Source organism: Mus musculus, chromosome 4 (assembly GCF_000001635.26).
Source record: "Mus musculus strain C57BL/6J chromosome 4, GRCm38.p6 C57BL/6J".
NCBI lineage: Eukaryota > Metazoa > Chordata > Mammalia > Rodentia > Muridae > Mus > Mus musculus.
Window position 1 is genome coordinate 131,048,156 of NC_000070.6, and position 17,350 is coordinate 131,065,505.

Below are 17,350 nucleotides of genomic sequence, written 5' to 3' on the forward strand. Positions count from 1 at the left end.
ACCCCAGTCCTCTGGAAAAGCAGCTGGTGCTCTTAAGTGCTGAGCCATCTCTCCAGCTCCTCCGAGTCTTAGAGCTGATAGTTCATAGCATTTTCCTTTTTTAATAATCTAACTTGGATTAATTGCACAAAATAATGTTTCCTTGAGATGTCGATGTATGTACATCATACCCTGTGGTCACATCACTCTCCTGCATCACCCTGTCTTGTCCTTTTGGGCCGTTCCCTTCCCTTCCCAATAGCCTCCCTTCTGATGCTGTCAGGTTTTTTTGTGTTTTAACTCAGATTCCTCCTAGGGTCTTAACATCTGAGTACTTCTCCTGCTGCATGAGCACGGAGAGTTGCTGAATTCACTCACTCACTCACTCACTCACTCACTCACTCACTCACTCACTCACTCACTCATTCACACATTCATTCACTTATTCATCCATTCACTCATCTACTTATTCACTAATTCATTCATATATTAATTCATTCACTCATTCACTCGCTCATTCATTCATTCACTTATTCAGTTAGGCTTTCATTCACTTGCTAATTAGTTAATTCAAATATCCCTAGTGTACCCACTGTGGGCTGGACCCGATCCTGAGAACCAGGGACATATTTGGGCACCAGATAGAACCTTTAAGGGTGCCATGTTCCTGTCTTACAGAAGAACAACCTGGCATCAGGGAGGTTTAGAGAGAGCCACTCAGTTGCAGCCACCAGGAGGGACGGGGGGGGGGGGGGGGGGGGGGGGAAGGTAGGAGAGAGGGAAGGAGGGAGGAGGAAGGGAGGGAAGATCAAATCACCCTAAAACCAAAACAGTAGTGCTTAGTGCTACTGAGTCTGAGCTGAAAGAGGCTCGCTTAAGCAGAACTGCTTTCATGAATGTAAATTATGGGACTCAGTTGTGTGTGTGTGTGTGTGTGTGTGTGTGTGTGTGTGTGTGTGTAAATGTGGGTGGTTGTGTGCATGGTGCAGGTGTGGAGGTCAGAGAACAACCTTTGGATATCAGTCTGCACCTTTGTACCTCATCTGAGACAGGACCTACTTGCTACAGAGAGCCAGCTAGCAGGACCTGCACCTCTGGCCTTCTCCCTCCCAGCCCCCAACTCCTATAGGCATGCTGGGATCACAGACATTTACAAACCATGTCTGGCTGTTACATCCCCATCCCCTGGGTTCCGGGGATGTGGGCTCAGATCATTAGGTTGATTTGATGAGTGCTTTACGCCGGAGCCAACTGCACAGCCCGACTCGTGAGACTTGGACATGTTCACTCCCTGTCTGCTGGAGTGAAATGCTGTGTGTGTGGTTACGGTGTATGGTGCATGTGGCACATGGCATGGTCTGGTGACCTTCGAGCTGTCCTGATTCCGACTGGCCCACTGTCCCTCTGTGCCTTGCATCCTAGTGGTGGGAGTTATTTCTGACCCAGTACCATACCCTAGAGCCTGACTCAGGATGGGGTGGGAAAGCTGTGTACCACCAGTCACTTTACACACGTATAAAGAACTGGACAACCCTGTCCCTGAACGGCAGAGGCACTGCAGCACAGGACGGTCATGGCACAGCCTTGGCAACCTGGGTTGCTCCGGGCATTGACCCTGACATTACTCTGTCTAGAGATACTTAGGTACCCTAGAACACCTTGGCAGAGACGAAGGTGGGAGAGGCTCACAGTTCCAAGCTTTCAGACCAACCCCCTGCCATTCCTGAGCTCCCCTGCAGCTTTGGTGACTGCCACCCCCAAAAGTACTTTCTGTCATCTAGTGCCTGGAGCCTGTCACTCAGTAGAGTTGGACCGCAGGGGCAGGAGGTTGCTGGGGTGTACCCAGTGCACTCTGAGGTGCCTGGTAAGAGGAGACAGTCTTCCGTAGAGGTTTTTTTTCCTCAGTGCAGCTTTGTTTATTCTCTGTCCTTCCTATCTGTTTGTACCCCGACCTGTGCCTCTGAGGTCACCTCTCAGATAAACCCCCAACTCATGACCTTGTTCTAGGACATTTGATAAAGGAACATGGGTGGGGTGGGGAGAGCTGACACAGAAGTGTGACTTTCTCTGCCCTGAGGCTCCATGGATGCAGTAGCCTTCCTTATGGTACAGAGAGGCCAGAGCAGAGACCAGAGCTCTGACGTGGGTCCCCAGCCCCTTCCCCAGCATTTGACAAGCCCTCTGCGGAAAGAGAGGACAGAGCTTGCTGGTCCCTGCAGAAGTCATGCTTAGTCCTAAGTTTACCCCACAACTGTCATGTCCCATAGCAGCCTTCATGGGAATAACACTGTATTCTGATTTTATAGACCCAGGGCCAGGGAGGTGCAAGGACCAGTTGAGTCCATACTTCCTGGGCTGCATCTTCATCCCACCCAGGGGACTGAGGAAGAGCAGAGGAAGCAAGGAGTGAAGGGGATGTGAAGGGGAGAGAGACATGGAAGCTGGTAGCCTGGGATAGGTGGACTTTTCCTCGGTCCTGAGGCTCAGAGGCATGACCAGGCAGACTTCAGGTCTTGCTGAAGAGACATTTTAATTTTGTATTGGGATTTGAACCCAGAAAACTAGGCAAGAGCTCTACCACTGGGCCAGACCACCCAGCTTGCCATCCAGCAGGAGAAACTGAGGCATGGGGATTCTAGCAATGAGATGGGCTGATCTCTAAGGACTTGGAAGCCGGCAATCTAGGGAGGAACGGTGTGCTACTCTGGTTAGATGTCAGGCCTCCAGGCAGGAATCCTGACAGCTTTGCTTCTACTGTGTGACCTGGGTTAAGCGCCTAGACCTCTCTGAGCTTTTCTCCCGGAGACTGAGAAGTCACAGTATATTTGCTGTACAAAACATCAGAGGGTGCATTGGACCAAGGACTGTGATGTGTTGAGCTCAGTGCTGGGGACTGAGTCAGCCATTGTCAAGGAGACTCTGGTCTTGAGGGTCAGCTGTGCCCTTCCTGCCCTGGGGGTTGAGCTCTTTGGATCACATCTCTCTGCAGGCCTCCCTCTTGCTCCCTCTTGCTTCCACCTGGGATGAGGGTAGGGGGTGCCCTTCAGTTCCAAATGTTCCTTCTTCCCCCTTTTCTTCTTCCCTGAAAAACAGCTTCACTTAAAAAGCCATCTGGGAGGATAAATGGCCCAGGGTGCATTTTGTAGAATACGTTTCAGGGAGAAGAGCCAAGAAATTAAAGGCGCAGCACTTAGGACTTCAGTCTCATTAGGCCTCATAATTCTGACTGTGGGGATTGCATATCTGAGTTAGATAGTTACTTCCTGCCCCCACTGCCTGATGTTGTAAGCTTGTTCTCATTTGTCTTCCAGAGGCTGGTCCTGATGTCTGGGGTTCATTTTCTCCCTTTGGATAAATCTCTCTGTGTTCATCTTCCACCAGGGACAGACTGTACCCAGGACCCTCCCATGTCATCTCTCTAACACATTCACCTCCCACCTCCCTGGTGGCATGCCCCTCCCTCTTCAGAACTCTGAGATGGCTTCCAAAGCCAGCTTGGGGCCAGTGGGACCTTGATTACCCTCTTATGGGAAGTTGGCAGTGGACAGCTGAACCTTCAACAGGGAGGCCAGGGGGCAAAGCAGCAGAGAGACAAGCAGCCTGAAGTTCCGAGGCTAGGAGACCCAATCGGAGTCTTGGCTGTGAGGTGTCAGGCCGTCAGCTTTAGTTTCTTCATCTGGAAAATCAGGTGACATCGTAGCCTCTACTTTCAGGGTTGTCATGGAGATGACAGGACACAGTGTGTACTGGAGGACCAAGTTCATAGACAGCAGAGGTCATCAGTGTGGGCTGGCTCCCTTATGAGACACAGGACTCCACAGTCTGGTTAAAGATCCCAGGCTCTAGCCCTCATGATTTACAGAATGGGATTCTAAGGCTATAGGATACTATGACTTAGGGCCTTCCCAGGATGAACCAACAGGAGTGGGCCTTCCTCCCGCTCGAGCAGAGAGGAGAGATGGTGGGGGTTATGCTTTTGATGACATCAGACACCAGATGTTAAGGGTCTGTGGTCCTGAGGAGAGAAGCGGCAACATGAGGCCTTACAGCTCGCCGTGCTGGGAACATTTTCAGGTGACAGCGTAGGGAAGTCACAGACACAAGGAGCCAAGAGCCACCAGAGGCTAGGCAGTTAGCTTGCAAGGACAAGTAGCAGAAGAGAGAGTTGCATGAGGGCGATGGAGCCCGTGATGCTTAGGGGTCTCTTGCATCGGTATTTGAGTGAACATGGATTTGGCTAGGCTGCCTGGGCAGCGAGCCCCATTGCACTGTGAGAAGAAGGTACTAAGAAGCTCATTTTGGGAGTGCTGACCAGACCATGGCGAGCATTGTGCTTCGCCAGGAGAATACTGTCCCCCAGCTAGTGTAAAAGGCACTTGGGGCCTGGGTAAAGCACTCTCCTGTTAGTTGCAGGGAATAATTTGCCACATAAGAATGATGCCCTGGGCTGCCTAACCCTCATGTGTTGGATTTCTAGGGCTTCATGGATTCATACACCTCAAAGGGCAGGAGCCCAGGACTGAGTGTTGAGGAATATTCTTTCCAGGACTCCTAGTAGTGCTCTGAGCCTCCCTTCAAGTGTTGGTGAATGTTCACAGTCCCTGGCCATCTTGGGATCATAGATACTTCACCTCATCGTCCCCACCCCATTTGCCTCCATTTTCACATAAGCCTGTTTCTAAGGACACCAGTCCCAGACTTAGGTCCCTTGACATTCTGACCTCATCTGGACCAACGACAACTCCAAATGCCCCATTTCAGATGGTGGCACATTTGTGAGGTGAACATGAAAGTCTGAGGACACTGTTCAATAATAGTGTATAAATACTACATAAAATAACGCCCAGGGGCTGGAAAGGTGGCTCAGTAGTTTAGAGTGCTTGCTGTTCTTCCAGAGGGTCTGAGTTCAGTTCTCAGGACCCATGTTTGGTGACTCACAACTGCTTGTAACTCTGAGGCCATAGGAACCTGACACCTTATTCTGGCCACTTTCTGCATTGCCACTTATAGGTGAACACACACACACGCACATGCACACACACACAAGACACACACACAAGATGCATACAGACATACATAGACACACACACATACAAGACACAGGCAGACACACAGACACACAGACATACATACACTTTTTTAAAAATTATTCTTTTAAAATAAAACTCAGAAATATCAGTTTGTTTCCAATTTAATTTTACCACAGAGAAAAGCTCAAGAATATTTATAGAAATACAAAAGTATCCATACACACAAGGTTAAAATAACAGTGTCTGACATCTTTAAAAAGATTACCAGTCATACAAGGAGGTAAGAAAACACAGCTAAAAGCCAGGAGAGCATTAACTTCAACTGAAATATTTTCCAGAACTGATATCAAGCTAGATTAAGAAGACAGGAACATTAAAAATAATATTAAACCGTTTTCCAGATGTTCAAAAGTAAAGCAGAAACACAGATATCACTAGCAATCTGAATTTGAATTCTAGAGATGTGCAGTTAAACTGTGATTATTTCAATGTATTTCATTGAATATTGTAAATTATTTCAGATGAGATACGCAGACAAGAAAGACATGGAGAAGACTTGAGACCACTGATAATCAAAGAGCCCTTTAGAAGCACTCATACAAACATACAAATGGACATCCCAACGTGGTCGAGAGGACATGGAAATGAGATTTGAAGAAGCCATACTTGAAATGTTTTTCATATTTGTTGAAAATGTGCAAGGTAAAAGAACAGGAAATATAACAGAAACATCAGTGAGGTTACCAGTCAGGTCCTGATGCAGTAAAAATATCTGAAAAGCCACCAAGAATGAAGCTGTGCACACACAGAGCCGCAAAGGTGCTGGGGACAGCTGACTACATCTCTTAAACTATGGAAATTAAAAGACAGTGGAACTGTGTGCTTGGAAGAAAACTCATCCTAGACTTCTTCCCTCAGTAAAATGCTTTCCAAAATGAAGGCAAGATCAAGACCTCCCCAGACACACAAGATTGAAGGGCTAATCACAAAGTATGATGGGAAATGGCGGAGGGAGCCTTTAAAGGAAGGACCACAATGCTGATGAAGCTGTATCGGCATGATCCCCAAGTGACACCTGTGCCTATTGGTTTTTGTCAGCATGACACAAACTAGAGACATCTGAGCAGAAGAACCTCAATTGAGAAATTGCCTTCATCATGTTGGTCTGTGGGCACATCTGTTGGGCACTGTCTTGACTGCTGACTGATATGGAAGGCCCAGCCCTCGGTGGGTGGTACTACCGCTGGGCCGGTGGTCCTGGTGTGTATAAGGAAGCAGGTTGAGCAAACCCTCCATGACTTCTGCTTTAGTTCCTGCCTCCAGGTTCCTGCCTTGAGTTCTCTCAGGGATGATCTATGATCTGTCAGATAAACAAACACTTCCTTACACAAATTGGTTTTATCCAGGGTCTTATCACTGCAACAAAAACTGTGTGTGTGAGTGTGTGTGTGTGTGTGTGCGCGCGCGCGCGCGTGCACGCGCATGTGTGTGCACCAGCGCTCTTTAACCTGCACACATGTGGAGGCCAAAGGTCAACCTTGGGAGTCATCCCTTGAATGGTACCCACTTTGCTGTTTTGAGAAAGAGTATCTCACTGGCCTAGAATTTGTTGGTTTGACTAGGCTGGCTGGCCAGTGAGTCCCGGGATCCACCTGCCCTTGCTTCCTCAATCTGGCATCGCAAACACATGCTACCACCACTTTTATTAGTTAGTCAGCCTATCTATCTATCTATCTATCTATCTATCTATCTATCTATCTATCTATCTATCTATCTACCTACCTACCTACAGTTTCTGAGGATAAAACTCAAGTTCTCATGATTTCAGGGCAAGCTGACTACGCCATCTCCCTAGATGCACTATTTACATCTCTTAAGGGCCCTTAGGTATTTGAATAATAATCTCGGTACCATATAATAAAGCTTATAATGTCTGGGCAAATAACACATATGCACTGGGGCCCACGTCGAGAGGAGAGGAACGGAAATGCATACTACTGTAGCTTGTAGTTTCTGCTACCATGCTTTAAGCTCCGAGTAGACCATGATACCGGCCCCGCCCAGGTTCCCTCGGATCCAAGGATAAAAGACACGCACACACATTAGCTTATTTTAATATGCTTTCTGCTCGATGGCTGGACACTTTGAAGCCTCTCGTGGCTGACTTGCCCTTATCTTCACTCCCAGCTCAACACCTTTAATTTTGTTCTTTACTTTGTTGCCTGGTTACCTTCTCCTTGTTCAGACCCCTAAGTCTGCCTTTGGCTTATGTTTCTAATCTGCCGACTGCTACCCTGGGCCCATGCGGGGAAGTGGCCGATGTCCACTCCACCCGAGATCTCACATGGCTGATGGCTCTTTCTCCCTCCGAAGCATGATGAATCTTTTCTTGTCTCTTGTGTCTGCTAGCCTACCTGCGGGAAACTGGAAGTCCTACCTACTCCACCCAACCATTGGTCACTAGCATCTTTATTGATTGATCAAGAATCAGTTGAGAAACAGGACCTCCAGCATTCACAACGCAGACTTCTGATCAGAGCATCAGACCTACCCCCTACTTCTCACCTTTTCTGTGCAATTAAAAAAACAAAACAAAACAAAAAAAAAAAAACAAACCTCTTCTCTCAGACATAAATCAAACAAGACCATAACAATCATATAAATTACGAAGTATGATATACAGTTATCATTCAGTCTATCGTATTTGTCAATTAGATAAAAGTACTCTACCATCATTCCTAAGTTAAAGACTCATAATTCTATCTCTGAATTGTGTTTAGATTTTAGTCTGTGACACCATCTGAAAACCATGTCTTTTACTCTGTAACTTTTCTTTCCTCCTGCCTTTGATCTCCAGACCCACACAGTGGAAGGAGAGAAACGGCTCCTTTAAGTTGTGCTTTGACCTCCCCAAAGATAATGTGGCACACGCATACCTAGAAACACACACATGCACGCACATGTGCACGCACACACACACCAAACCAAAAAAAATGAATAAGTAATAAAATAAGTGTGAAAAACCACTGAAACAAAAGAAAAAAATACAAGTAGTAAAAGATTAAATAGAAAAATAAAATAAAATTAATCACAGAAGGAATAGAACATTTGCTGGCTTCTGCCCTTCTTTCAGACTTTGTGCCCATCTGTCCCGCTGTTCCTAAATCCAGACTAAACAACCACATCTTCCCCAGATCTATCAGTGCCCCTGTATTCCAGCCCCACCCTCAGCACGTGACCTCTCTTTTTGTTGAGATCCTGTCTCAGTCTTAAGACCAAGGTCAAGGGCAGGCCTCCCAGGAACCTGGTTTTGATTCTCAGATGAGATGGGCTTCTTTGCTTCCATGTTTTCTTGTGTTTAGGTAACTACTCTTGCTCATTGTCATTGGGAGTGAAACCTCTGACCTTCACCCTTGCTAAAACCTATCTCTGGAATCCTTTTAAGCCCCCTTACCTCTGATTGGTCAGAAGTGAACCACTGATGAAGCCACTGCACCACCACCACCACCACCGCCACCACCACCACCACCACCACCACCATCACCACCACCACCATCACCACCACCACCACCACCACCACCACCACCACCATCATCAGATACTGGCAAGGCCAGTGTGTCAGTATCTGATCAGGGGACTGAACAAGCTCCCTCCCTGTCCTCATTTCTCCTTCATTACATACACTAAGAGCAGTCATCTCTGAGGACCCCACAATAATGAAACCAGGTGAGAGAAAGCAGAGGTCTAACCTTGACCCCCAGGCCTGTCTCCACTGTAACACAGCCAGCAGAGAAGCAAGAAGATCCAAGGGGTTCATGGAAGCCTGGCTGTGCAGGAGTTGAGAGCCGAGTGGGGAGGGGCCTTTCCTTCTCAAGGGGCAGTGGACTGCCCAGTGGAGAGTGGTTAGAACTGGGGTGCTCTCTGACTCCCTGCCAGTGTTCCTGCATGCTAGTGAGCAGCCGAGTGGCCCAGGTGTGCACTGATGTCCAAGACTTGACACCGAGCAGTGGTCCCTATTGAGATGGAGCGTTAGCAAGGACTGTGGTGTTGCCTCTCCTTGCACATCAAGAGATCAGTGGGCACTGGTCATCTCACTATACAGTCTAGATTCAGAACCTCCGGCCTCTAGCCCTGACATCTTTCCGATGGCTGATATTATAGTTTGTAGTAGAGTTGGGGAGGACCTTACACTGTGGTGAGCAAAGGTCGACTGGGGTGCACAGCAGACATCAGATCTGTGAGGTGAGGGGAACACACCATGTTCTGACTCTGGTGGTCTTACAGATCAGTAGCTTTGGAAAGTAAGATGGAAACTCTCACAGGCTGTGGCAGCCTCAGAAGTGAGGGATCCCAGTCTTGAGGACAGGGCTGAGGGGGGCTTCCAGAGGTGTCTATGTGCTGGCAAAGAGGTGGGACACAGAGGTAGCTGCTGGTGAGTCATGATCCTATAGAGCATCCCTCAGAATCCCTAAACAGACCAAGGAGGGGGTCCATGAATGGGCACGCATGTGCCACCTACCAGGGCTATTTGTTATCACCCCACCTCCATACTTCCTGTATTTCTTGGTGTGAGGATGGAACCCAGTGCTTTGCTGAAAAGGTGCTCTGTCACTGAGATACATCCCCAGCCCATGTTTGCTTCTTTTCATCAACATTATCACCATCTGTGTCATTACTGTCCTTACTATCTCATCATCTTATCAGCATCACCGTCGTCAGCACTGTCACCATCACCATTACTACCATCACCATTATTACCATCACCATTATTACCATCACCACCACCATTACTACCATCACCATTACTATTATAACAATCACCATTACTACCGTCATCATCACCATTACCAAAATGTTTATCACCACCATTCTTATCATCACTATCACTAGCATCATCACCACTCTCACCACCATGCTCGTTACTGCTGTCTCTACCATCAATACCACCATTATCAAAATCGTCACCATCACACTAGCACCATCCTCATTATCATACCACCTTATCATTCTCATCATTACCATTACACCATCATTGTCAACACCATGAGCACCATCACCATAATGACCATGACCAAGATCATCATCACCATAATGACCATGACCAAGATCACCATCAGCACCATCACCATAATGACCATAACCAAGATCACCATCAGCACCATCACCATAAAGACTATGACCAAGATCACCATCACCACTATTGTCACCAGTCCCATGTTGTAGCCACTTTCTGTGCCTACATTACTTGCACATCTTGATGCAAGCCCCAGGAATCAGTTTGAGAGATGACATGAATCTGAAAGTTCATGTTTTGACCCTCTGGCCTTGTAACTTATGTCAGTACTCAGACAGAGGCCACCAGAATGACAAAGGACACCGGGCCATGTTGTTGACATTGACTTCAAAGGACAAAGGGCCTTTCAAGCTCTTGAACCTCAAGTTATCCAGGGCAGTCTCTTCCCTGCCCCCTTCCTTGGCAGGACCCAGGAGGCTACAGCCAGCTTGTTCTCTGCCTCTCCTGCACTCCCCACCTCTACCATCCGAGGTGTGAGCAGCAAGTCTGTGCTGACCTCACACTTCTGATTTCCCACTGCCTCTGTCCCCATAGCTGTCAGCTCAGGGCCTTCACCAAATGAATGCCACGGTATGGTGATGACATGAGGGTTCAGCCTGTGAGCCCTGGAGCTGGGCGTGATGGGAAGGTGGACCATGGAGACCCTTAGTGAGAAGAGGGTGGCTCCAGGGCCCGTGTTTCCTCTGGTCTTCTATTTGAGCAGCCATACCAAACTATGACAACCTGGGAGGCTTAAACTCCAGATAGCTTGTTTCTCGTGGCATTTATAGTATCTTTGAATTTGTCCCATTACTGTGCAGTTTAAAAAGTTGGGAAGGTGGTTCCTCTCCGTGGGAGTGGGGCTGGGGGTAAAGGTCAAAGTTACCAGGAGGCAAAGATCACAGATGGCTTGGGACTCACCCAGGGCAGGAGATTCCTAAGTTCTAGGACTCAGGAGTCCTATTGTCCTCTGAGACCCAGGGATGGGGACTAGTGGAGAAGCAGAGAGAAGAGAACAGCCTGAGAATTCTCTGGAATCAGAGAGTATCAGTGCTTCTCAGCTTCCTGCCAAGTCCTTAGACAGAGATGAGGTGACCTGTAGCAGGCTAGATGGTGAGCCAGGCTGAGGGGGACAGAGCTGTGAGTGAAGAGACCCCGTTTCTGAAGGTGAGAAAAAAGTGGACCAGAGAGGTCAACCATTAGTCCTACACAGCCCAGGCCTTATAGCAGCTGGCTCAGGGCTCTGTGCCAGGGAGAACTGGAGGAGGTAAGCTACTGGGAAGGAGTCAGGTGTCACTCCAGGGCTTTTACCTTCCTTCTGTCACCACTGCTGTCACTATCACTCTCTTTGGGATCAAATGCTAGTCTCTGAAGGTAGATTTGGGCTGAGATTAATATATAAATCAGTACATTGCTAGGACTGGGTGATTGGCAAGGCAGGTGAGGCTGGCGCAGTCGTTTGGAGGGAGGATGTGGAAGGAAACACTCTGGCTTCTCCTAAGAAGGGCGGGGGTGTGGTGCTTGGCCAGCAAGAGCTTGGCTCTGCGAAGTCCCCAGAGCACAGCTCAGCTCAGTGCATCCTGGCCCAGCCTCCTGACCATGACCGTGTCCAGCTTGAAGAATTCGGACAAGGTGGCCTCCTAATAGCCTAAGCCAGTTTCTTTAAATCAGCTCTCTATGCTAGGGCTCTGGCTCTCTCTCTCCCTGTCTGCTACTTCCTTTATAGACTCGTGTGTATTGTATTATGTATAGACAATAATACATACAATACAAAGAATTATTAAAAGATTGTCCAGAGAGGTAGATTCAGTTGGATGTGGATTGTATGGGAGGTGCTCTCTCTCTTTCTCTCTCTCTCTCTCTCTCTCTCTCTTTCTCTCTCTCTCCCTCTCTCTCTCTGAGGGTTTAAAACTTTATAGCCACAAACAAAGATCCAAGTTAAAGGTCTCTGAGAGGGAGGGAGGGAGAGGGAGGGGGAGGGGAGGGGGAGGGGGAGACAGACTGTGGTAATTGGTGGCTTCAGGTCCAAAGTCCAGTCCAGTGTCTCTCCCTCCTTGGAATAGACTTGCAGCAGCTTCCCCTGGGAGTCCTCAGAGGCTGACCCCACATAACTCCTCACAGAGTGTGGCTTGGGTTCTTACCCCAGCTCCATCTTCTGCATGGCAGAGCCCTAAAACAGCTTGGCTGCCGCTCCTCCTGGGTGTCTTGGGAATGGGTGGAATGTCACTCATGACCTTGTCTTAGCACTGTCAAGGTCCCTGTCCCACCTGCTCTCACTCCTCTGAGGCCCTCCTGTTACCCAGAAGCCCATGCTCACCCTCTCTCTACCCAGCTTCAAAACCCCAGCTCCCCAGAATGGAGGCCCCAGCTCCCCTCCCCCAGCCCAGCAGTGGCAGCCAGCAGTGATACCCTCCCCTTCAGAGGTGACAGTCCATTGACTTGGGTCCTTCTTTGTGGCTATAAAGTTTTAAACCCTGCATCTCATAGTGGGTGGTTTCTAGTTACACCAGATAAAAATGGAGCTGGCTGGAAGAGATCAAGGAAAATCAATAAGTAATAAAAGTTGCCGTGTGGAAAATGTATCATCTCCAGGGCAGGAGGAGCAGGTGTCAGCCTTGGGAGAGCCTCAGCAGGTGGCTCAGCAGCTGCGGAGGGGAGGGGGAGAGGGGGATTATGGAGGGGGCTGTACCAGCCAGATGGCTGTGTGTCTCTGAGCTGATGGGACATTTCTTGTCACAGCTGGGAAACAACAGGGAGAGAAGAGAGTGGCTTACAGCCTAGGGGTGGTCTGCTGTGGGGGTAGTGGGGAGAGAAGGTGTGGAGACACAGTACAGATCCTTGACCTGGGACACTTAACAGTGCCCAGTAACATGGACATATGAGACATCGTGGCTACTGGGTATTCCCCTCCAGTGTTCTGATGGGACTGACCACAGAAGGACAGATCTGGGCCAGGGAGGGTCACTTCACCCATCCTCTGGGGAAGAGCTCAGCTTGTCTCCAGCTCCAACTGGTTCCCATCCTACACCATCCCCCAAGTTTCCACCTAGAATTTGAGGCCTTAAGATGGCTAAGGAGTAGCCACTCTGCAGAGCAACGTTTATGGGGTTCGTATTAAACACGTCACTTTATGGATTACACTTAGGCTCCTCAGAGCCCCATGAACAGAGGCTGTTATTGTACCCAATACATGGATAGGGAAACTGAGTCAGAAAGAGGTTAACTCCAAGGTCACACAGCTCTATACTCATAGACCACTCCCCTATCCCCCCTCCTCTTTTCTACAGCTGTTGAAAAGACCTTGTGATTATCCATCTCTCCCTTTGCTATATTGAAGGGGAAACTGAGGTTCAATGAGGGCAAATGACTTGCATGTTAGTGTCCAGCTCAAATCTCTTGATTTTGTCTCTGGGTTTCTTTATCGATAAGCTGTTTTGGCCACCTCCTCCTCAGACAATGGCAAGGAAGTGTTCTAGGGGTCAGAGAAGAACAGATAAGAGGGAGCCTAGGCAGCTCTAGGGGTGCTGAGAAGATGTGCTCATGGAAGCTAGCCATCTTCCCAGAACCTTGAACTTCATCCCCTCCGCCCCCAAACACAACTTTGTGATGAGTGCTGGGGTAGAGGCAAGCAGGTTAGCGATGGCCATAGCTAGGTGCTTCATTAATTAGGCGTCCCGAATACATTAAACCTGGGCATTTCATTTAGATTTACAGGGATAATTTGGATTTATGGGACTAGTTATCACACATTAAGTAATGAAACGCTTGTTGCTTTCGTAGGCAATGTTTACTGAAGCCGTGAAAGAAACCGATAGGATGTTTAGTCACCCCCTGTTAGCTCAGAGATGAGGGATCCTGGGGTGGGGCCCCTGTCCCACAGGTGTGGACCTCCAGACTGTATAATTTTGTTTTCCTCCTGGTGGCTGTTTCATAGATGCAGACACTGCCACAGGGAAGGCAGCCCTCAGCAATGTCAGCTGTCTTTCTGCATCCCTGGAGCCTGCGCATGGTCAGGCAGAGCCATGTGGGAGCTTCTATGACAGGAGACAGCAGCCAGCATCCTGCTCCGACTGTGGAACTTGGGGACCCGCAGTCTTAGGAGTCACCTCCCCCCAGAACTTTGGACTGAAGATGTGATGGGTTCTGGATATCCTCTGAAGGGCTCGTAATTGGCGACCTTCAATTCCTGTCTGTCCCGGGGCTGGCCACTCAGCTCCTGTCCACTGTAAATACTGTGGCTGTGACTTCCTGGTCTGTCCCCCTTCATCACAGAGTTCTGTCTCTTTCTAGGAATTCTGCACTCTCCATCCTTCAAAAGCCATGGGGACCCTGTGGGCAGGGTCACCGGTCTGAGCTCTCAGTTGAAGGGAAGTTTGGGTCAGAAGGAAGCCTGAGGACCAGCCCGATGGGGGTCACAGCCCAGGGACACAAGCATCAGGCTGAACATGTCCAAAGGTGTCTGTGAATGTCGGGAACTGGGAGGAGGGCTTACTGGTTATCTTCTTTACCATGCTTGATTTGAGAGAGGCCACTGAGCCTTATGGTGGCAGATATGGAGAGCCTCAGGCTGTGCTCCCATCTCCACAGGCAGTGGGTGATGATTCTACAACCACATGTGGCTGTGGCTGTTGCTGTGACTCTTGTGGGCAGCTGCCTTTTCCACAGCCTCGAGCTCCAGCCTTGTCAGATGCTCCTGTGAGTCTATCCCACAAGTCTCCGATTGTGCCCAAGAATCCTGAGCAGGGTGACACAGGGCAGCAACTCCCAGACTCCAGAATGGAAGGTACTTTCCTGAGCCTTGGATGGCCGCTGGACTTGAGCAGCTGGCAGGACTAAGTGTCAAAGAGTTGATGGCTGGTGGCAACAGCTCCCACCCCGTGGCTTCAGATGGCATAGAAGGGTCCCAGCCCACAGGTGAGATAGTTCTGAGGCCCCTGTTATTCTGTTCTTGCATGTCCTGGGGATTCATTCTCTGTGCCCTCTTGCTCCCTTTCCACTGCTACCTACACGCCAACCCCCCCCCCCCCCCGCCCAGTGCTCACCCTAAGTCTTTCCCTCAAGTTCTGCTCTTTGGTGAGAACCCTCCCTCCCTTATCTTTGGGTCTATTCCTTCCATGCTCCCTGTGCTCTATATGATTTTTCGATTCCTTACCTCTAGACAGCTGTCTGCTCCAGATCCTCACCAGAGGACAACCTGTCCTCTTAGTTTTTCCATTTCTTCCTCCCTCCCTTCCTCCCTTCCTCTCTCCCTCTCTCTCCTCCCTCCCTCCCTCCCTCCCTCCCTTCCTTCCTTCCTTCCTTCCTTTTCTCTTCTTTCTTCTTTGGTATATGTATGTTTGTGTATGTGTTTGTACATGTATGTCTGGGCACATGTATGGCTATGCAGGCATGAAGGGGACAGAGGTTGATATCAGACAACATTCTCAATCACTTCTATTACCTTTGAGACAGGCTCTTATTGAACTTGGAACTCACCAATTCAGTTAGCAGGACCAGCCAGCTAGCGCCAGGGGTCCTCCTGTCTCTACCTCCCCAGGCACACATTTCCATGCCTAGGGTTTTACATGGGGGCTGGGGATTAAACTAAAGTCTTCACCTCACCAGCCTGCCCTTGCAGGCTTCAGCAATATTCCCGAGGAGGACCAGGGAGGCTGCAGAAGTCTCCCTGAATGGTTGCAGGCATCAGGAAAGACCATCTCCACAGCAAGACTTATCTTCATCCCTTACCTGCTTGGTCGCAGGATACTCCCATAAGGCCATTGGCGTGAGCACAGAGTACAGCCACAGAGAAGGGGTTGGGGCTCTGCTGTGTGGGCCACCTGGATGCACAACCTCCTGGAGCCCTTCTGCCTTTCTTGTACACTCAGCCTCACTTCCATCTGGTGTCACGTGCTTGAGTTTACGACTCACTGGGTCAGAACACACCACGTTCACTACAAGCAGGCAGGGTCTTGGGGTCACTTGATGCTTCACAGGGGGACAGTTATCTTAACAGTATGCAAAGATGTACTCCATTATCCCTCGGTCCCTGGGCTGGGAATTGCTTGAGGTTTCATAGCAACACCATCTGCCATGGACAGTTGATGCTATATCCATGAGGGCCCAGCGGCAGCTTAGATGTCCTGCAGGGCCTGCCTTTCCTGCCCCAAAATGAGCAGCTTTACAGATGAACCAGCCTGGCTAGGGTGGGGATGGGATGGGGAAATGTTGCTTCCAGAATCTAGAGGAGCCCACTGAACACTGCAGCTCTTAAAGGGAGGTGGACAAGCAGTCACTGAATATACTCTGGATACGGGATTCTAGAAGCTTCACACTGGGGTCAGCAGAACTCTTGATGGGGTCACCCAACCATTTAGCGCTGTGTATTTCTGAAAGTGTCTCAGGGTTGCCTGGTCCTCTCAGCAGGTTTAGGATGTGAGAGGCGGTTGTCACCATCCTGGGAACTCAGCATGGGTCCCTTGTGATGCTAACTCAGGTCCTTCTAGTCTAGATTATGTCTTAGCAGGAGAGCTGGCAGGGTACAGAGGCAAGGAAGCATACCTGGCTCTTCCTATTTCCAGCGAAAGCTAGCTCCTACTGGGCCTCACTAGAACCATAGGTGTCTGCAGTTCCTGGGAGCTGAATGGACATCTCTGGGAAGATCCACATCTGGAGTACCAGGTGCCTTGGGAGCCAGCAGGAGCAGGTTTGTTAGAACTCTCTCCCCGGCATCCAGCACCTTGACACAAGTCACATGGGCAGATGGGACAGGAGCAGAGAGCGTGGGGGAGATAGGACATCATCTGGAAGTCTGTCACAAGAGGATGCCAGGGAGGGAGGGGACCTTTCCCCAGCGGAGACAGAGGACAAAGGGATGTGAAAGGGAGGGGAGGTGTCAGAGGGTCTAAGATTTACCTGAGGTCTCAGGATCCTTTGGTTAACACCTTGCTGACTTCAGCCATGGGGTTTGGAAAGGCTGGGAACTAGCTCATAAACCAGCCACTCACAGGATGAGGCCGTATACAATGGACTGAAGCAAGGCCTGTGTAGGAGATTGGCCAGGGCTTTCTGGCCACAGTGGCTTAGCTTCAGTTTCAGTGAGAAACCCTGTTTCAAAACAAGGGAGAGGGACAGGACAGGACACCTGGCATCCTCTCTGGGTCTTCTCATGGGCACACGCAGGCACCACACATGCACACATATACCACACGCACATGTACACACACATGCACACACATATGCATACACACGTTGTGAGTGTGTCCTGTCATCGAGAGACACAAGTTAGGAAGATGTGTCCCATTCCTTG

At 49.3% G+C, this 17,350-nt stretch overlaps 1 long non-coding RNA gene across 1 annotated transcript; it reads right to left on the reverse strand.

Annotated features, from left to right (window-relative positions):
* Window positions 1–15,699: 15,699 nt before the first annotated feature.
* Gm42317 lies at window positions 15,700–17,071 on the reverse strand. The gene is made up of 3 exons (XR_881446.2): window positions 16,957–17,071; window positions 16,603–16,726; window positions 15,700–15,995 (listed from the first exon to the last, which is right to left on the reverse strand). It is a non-coding gene; the product is annotated as a predicted gene, 42317 (long non-coding RNA).
* Window positions 17,072–17,350: the final 279 nt, after the last annotated feature.